Source organism: Neophocaena asiaeorientalis, unplaced genomic scaffold (assembly GCF_003031525.2).
Source record: "Neophocaena asiaeorientalis asiaeorientalis breed wild unplaced genomic scaffold, Neophocaena_asiaeorientalis_V1.1 scaffold2106, whole genome shotgun sequence".
NCBI classification, from domain to species: Eukaryota; Metazoa; Chordata; class Mammalia; order Artiodactyla; family Phocoenidae; genus Neophocaena; species Neophocaena asiaeorientalis.
This window is the reverse complement of record NW_020174473.1, coordinates 6,638-12,035: the sequence shown is the minus strand read 5'-3', so window position 1 is coordinate 12,035 and position 5,398 is coordinate 6,638. Positions and strand designations below refer to the sequence as shown.

Here is a 5,398-nt window from a genome sequence, read left to right as displayed (position 1 = left end):
CCCTGCACTTGCCCAGCTTTAAGACCAAAGAAAGAGCCTGGGGTCAGCAACGTAGACATCAGTGGTTTAATGGCTGAGGGGGGGCTTACACATCTAAGCAAGGTCCTGGAGCAACACCCCATTATGTGCAGCTCACAGCAGGCAGGACTCCTGGGGTAGGGGGGAAGGTTACCAGTTATAGGTGGAATTGACACCAGGTTGGCTCATTAGTTACCAGGGAAACTAGTAGAGGGGCACACCCCTCACTGCCCTTTTGTTAAGCTATCCTGGTAAAGGTGTTCTGATCTAGAGCTACAGCAATCACTAGCTGGGGCAGGGGCAGGTATGTAGGACAAAGTCAATCATGTGAGTAGGGTGTAGGTGAAGCAGGCACTGGTCCAGCAGGGGATGTACAGAGAGCAAGAGGACAGCCATCTGGGGGATCTGATCATGCAGATGGGATAATAATTAGGTGATTGTTTCAGTTGGCTTTGCTTTTACACTTTATATCGGTTTTCTTTGCTGTGTGAGTACGCGAAGTGAGGAAGTTAACTGTGAGTACAAAGGGAATCCTGCACTTGGTAACTCATATGCTTGTACCATTCAATACCCAGGTTGTCTCATCAAGGTGAACGACACAGTACTGATTGATTTAGGGACTGGCAAGATACCCAACTTTATCAAATTTGACACAGGTAAGTATTTGTTTCCTTTCTTCCCTCCCAACCTTCTCTTTCTTCCTTTTGCCTGTTGCTCCTTCTATTTTATTTGTACCTTACCTTGATTAGATAGAACTGCAATGTGGAAGTCAGAGAGATAAGTGTTTAGTTTCTGCTTTATAACAAAGTGAATTAGTTATACATATGTTCCCATATCTCTTTCCTCTTGCGTCTCTCTCCCTCCAACCCTGCCTATCCCACCCCTCCAGGTGGTCACAAAGCACCGAGCTGATCTCCCTGTGCTATGCGGCTGCTTCCCCCTAGCTATCTACCTTACATTTGGTAGTGTATATATGTCCATGCCTCTCTCTCACTTTGTCACAGCTTACCTTTTCCCCTCCCCATATCCTCAAGTCCATTCTCGAATAGGTCTGTGTCCTTATTCCTGTCGTACCCCTAGGTTCTTCTTCAAAATTGTTTATCCTCTTCTGGGAAAATAGGTCTTGAATACCACACCCCTCTCCTCTTTAACTTCTTGGAGCTTGAATGGTTTCTGGCCACGTTCTGGAAGATTAGGTTTTCCTTCCTCTCTCCTCTCTTCTCTGGGACTTGGATTTAACCTGTGTTAGGTCTTTTCACAATAGTCATGTTCATACATACTCTGTTTTTCACCTTTTTGTCTTTCCGTAGTGAGTTTAGAGCAACTTTTTCTCATCACCCACCATTTTTCTAATTTGCTCTTCAACTTAATGTAAATACATTCTTTAAACCCACTCTATTTGGTTTTTAATTTCAGCTACTGCATTTTTCATTCCTAAAAGTTCTTCTTGATTGTTTTTCAAATCTGCTTGGTCACTTTGCCAAGATTGTCTTTTATCCTTGTAGATACTTTCAGTGAAGTTCCAAATTCTGAAGTCTGTTTGAGCCTGACTTCTGCGGGTGCTGGTTCTTTATCATGCTGTCTTAGTTCCACCTGTGCTGGAAAGTGTATGCAAAATATAATTAGTAAGAATATTAAGAGGCCTAGGACAATGGCTTCCTTCTTAGACAATGTGCATTTTGATCTTTTTGGTCTCTGGGGTGTCTGTCAGCCTGAAATCCCCTTGATCGAGGCTTGAGATTCCCTGTGCTGACCAGGCAGTGTGAAATTCATTTGTTTTTAAGTTCTAAGGAAGATGGGATTGTTTTCAGCTCAGTTGTTTGTGAGGCTATGGCCCTTTGGGGCCCAGCTAATTGTGGGCAGGGTCTCCTATTAGACTGAACTTTACCCTGAGACTTAACTTTGGGCTTTGATTTCTATTCCTGTTTCCTTAAGAGGTAATCAAAATAAAGCTGATAGGGCTTCCCTGGTGGCACAGTGGTTGAGAGTCTGCCTGCCGATGCAGGGGACGCGGGTTTGTGCCCCGGTCCGGGAGGGCCCCGCATGCCACGGAGCGGCTAGGCCTGTGGGCCATGGACGCTGGGCCTGTGCATCCGGAGCCTGTGCTCCGCAGCGGGAGGGGCCACAGCAGTGAGAGGCCCATGTGCTGCAAAAAAAAAAGAAAAGAAAAAAAAAATGAAAGCTGATAGCCTTTATGAAAGAAGGAAAAGTTAATTACCTTGCTCTGAGTTCTTTTTGCTCCTGGTTTTGAGTCTGGAATTTCCTTTCTGTCTTCTCACCCCTTAGGTTCTTTTAGGAGGATTTGTAAGTTTTTTGTTTTTTTGTTTTTTTTCTTTTTGGCCACACTGCTTGGTGGGATCTTAGTTCTTCCTCCAGGGATTAAACCTGTGCCTATAGGCCCAGAAAATGTGAAAGTGTTGGTTCCTAAGCACTAGACCACGAGGGACCTCCCTCATAAGAAATATTTTCATACATTGCTTATAGTTTTTTTCAAAAGCAGAAAGGTTGATCCAAAAAAGCCTTGCCCACCATAACCAGAAATTGGAAGCTGGAAGATATTTTAACTGATGAGTCCCTGTGTACTCATTCTCTGTAGAATGTGCTGTCCCTTTCATTCTCGTTGTGTTTGGTGTATGAGAAAGGACTTTCAGGTCAGAGGATGTACAGCAGTTCAAAGGGTGATGGGTGCTCTAGTTTACTTAGCAAAACTAAAGAAGTTTGCAGGCCAAACTTCATACATGCAGACTGCTAGCAGGACCACTTTAGGTCTTGTTGAGGTAGACGCCCATGGTGGTATTGTGATCAGGATTAAGAATGGTCTCTACATACAGTCTGTTTTCCTGAGGGAATACAGAGAAGAGCACACTGTGAAGTAGGAGTGTTGCCAGCCAGATCAGTAAACAAAGGATTTTGTGGCCATCAAGCCATCAGCCACTGCAGCTGTTCCTGAAGGTGAACCCAGAAGGAACTCAAGATGAAAACAGGAAGCCCGCCATCAAACCCTCAGCCACTACAGCCGCCCCCAATGGTGCATCCAGAGGGGACTCAGGATGGGAAAGAACATTATTCTGACCCTAGATAGCTAAGGTGCATATCAAAGGAATGCTTTCAGTTAACCTAGGCTCTTGTATCTTCCCATATGTAGAAAAGTGCTAAAGTCATTCACGTGAGATGTCTGGTTTTCTTTAATTAACTGTAAGCTTTTGATATTCTAACTACCTGCCCTTTGTTACAAAACTCCTATACATCCAAAGTTTCCTGGGAAAGGTCAGAGAAAGAAAATCATTCCGCTCTGCGGCATGTGGGATCCTCCCGGACCGGGGCACAAACCTGTGTCCCCTGTGTCGGCAGGCAGACTGTCAACCACTGCGCCACCGGGGAAGCCCGTAACGTGGTCTTTTAATCAAGGATCCTTCGGACAGAGCCTGAAATTCATTTTCTTCCATCATAGATCTCAAGATTGAGTCCCCAGTGAATGTGTGACCCCACAATGGAGATCTAATGGAGGTTTCTGGAGCAGTTGGTACATCTCTAGGAGACACATCTTGAATTTCAGAAGAAATATATGCCATCTCAAATAAAATTTTCTTCAGCTACTTTTCTCACCTTTTCAACACTGCGAGTTCACATGCTACTTTGGCAGACCTACACAGATAAACTGTCTAGACCATCACAGTGGTTCTCAACCTGAGTAGCTGTGACACCATAAGATGACTGGTCTCCTAGCAATTAAAGTGTAACATTCAGCCAGTGTTTACTTCTCTATGAAATTTCTCCAGTTAAAGTAAGATATGGGCTGCTTACTTAAACAGTAACTTAAAAAAAATGAGATCTGCAAAATCTCATTCCTAAAGAGATTTAAATAAACACATCACATAAATAAATCCATTTCGTTTCTGAAATAAAAGTGATTTCTCTCCCTTCTACACACATACTCTTAGCACCAGTAGTGTTACCAAACCACACTTCGGTCTGCTCGCCTATGTGCAGTAAAGCCAATCTACTTATACCCGGTTGTGGTGAAGGTAAGTGTAGCTTTTATTGCAGGTGCCAAGCAAGGAGTCCAGGCAGCTAGTGCTCAAAAGACTTGAACTCCCTGCAGGCTTTCAGGGAAAGGTTTTTACAGACAGGGTGAAGGGGGTGGGTTGTGGGTTGCATGATCAGCTCATAGACATTCTTCTGATTGGTTGGTGGTGAGGTCATTGTGAGTCAGCGTCACCAACCTTCTGGTTCCAACCAGTCTGCAGTCTATGTGCTTGTGGGCAGCATGAAGTTAACTTCTCCCATCTGGTGGTGGACAGTATCTGCAAAACAGCTCAAAGGGCATGGCTCAGAATATGATCTACAGCCCTGGAGGGGGAACTAAATGTCCTTCACTTTGTTTAATAGCTAAACTATTATTATTTCTGTTTTGCTTCACTGTTTTCCTCTTTCTGCGTATTCTGACTTCTCTAATTAAATTTGCTCTTTGGAACTTGGGGAAGGTCTAGGAGGGTAAAGTTTTTCTACAGACAAGAGCAGGCAGAGGACATTGTGGGGAGTGTCTGTTCCAGGAAGCCTCCATAGTTACAATCCCCCCCCCTTTTTTTGATACCCCTCAGTCTTGAGGGACAGGTAGAGAAAAAGAAAGGGAATAAAGTTTTGGATAGAGAGGTTAATTATAAACATGGCAGAAGAACTCAGTTTTAGTTTCCATTTCTGTTTCAATTTTCCGAACTCTTTGAGGGAATGGGGCAACAACCACTTTGGCTACCACCTAATGAAATGGAGCATAGACCTGCCTAATTTGGGAATGGACACAGAGCTGGAAATACTGCTGGGTTTCAAGTTTAGCATCAATATTTTGTAGTATGAAAACATTACTTCTCTCTTTGATTGTTTTGTTACAGCACCTGGACACACATTTGAAAATTAGCCAGCATATTACAATGAGGATAATGATCAAAAAGAGTCCTCTAATTTTAGATGCAACCAGAAAAAATAAGTTTTTGAGTGTTTCCTCTTTAAATTTATTCAGTAACCAAGTAAGCTTTTAAATTATTCTATATTTGGGTTTTTCATTTTTCCAGGGTTATTATACATAATAGGAGCTATTGGCCACTAGTATCTCTCTGTGTCACTCTCTCTTTTCTTTTTTTGCCAAAATGTAATTTAAAGCAATTTTATTAGCTAATAGTATTCTGGCTGAATAATCTAGTGCCTTTTGCTGGGAGGCTCTATCTTGAGTTGGCTCATTTGCCACTACAATTTCTAAAGTAGGAGATGGGTTTCACAGTTATGAAGAGACCTTGAGACCAGAAGGTTGTAGCTGGCAGCTGCTAACAGATACTGTTTTGAGAAAGGCTGGTAGTGTCCTTACATTTGATAAAGTTTAGAAAAC

The 5,398-nt window shown here is 43.0% G+C and overlaps 1 long non-coding RNA gene across 1 annotated transcript; it reads left to right on the top strand.

Moving 5' to 3' along the window:
• The first annotated feature begins 587 nt into the window (after positions 1 to 587).
• Positions 588 to 3,614, top strand: LOC112407815 (uncharacterized). The gene is made up of 2 exons (XR_003004839.1): positions 588 to 674; positions 3,470 to 3,614. It is a non-coding gene; the product is annotated as an uncharacterized LOC112407815 (long non-coding RNA).
• The last annotated feature ends 1,784 nt before the right edge of the window (positions 3,615 to 5,398 follow it).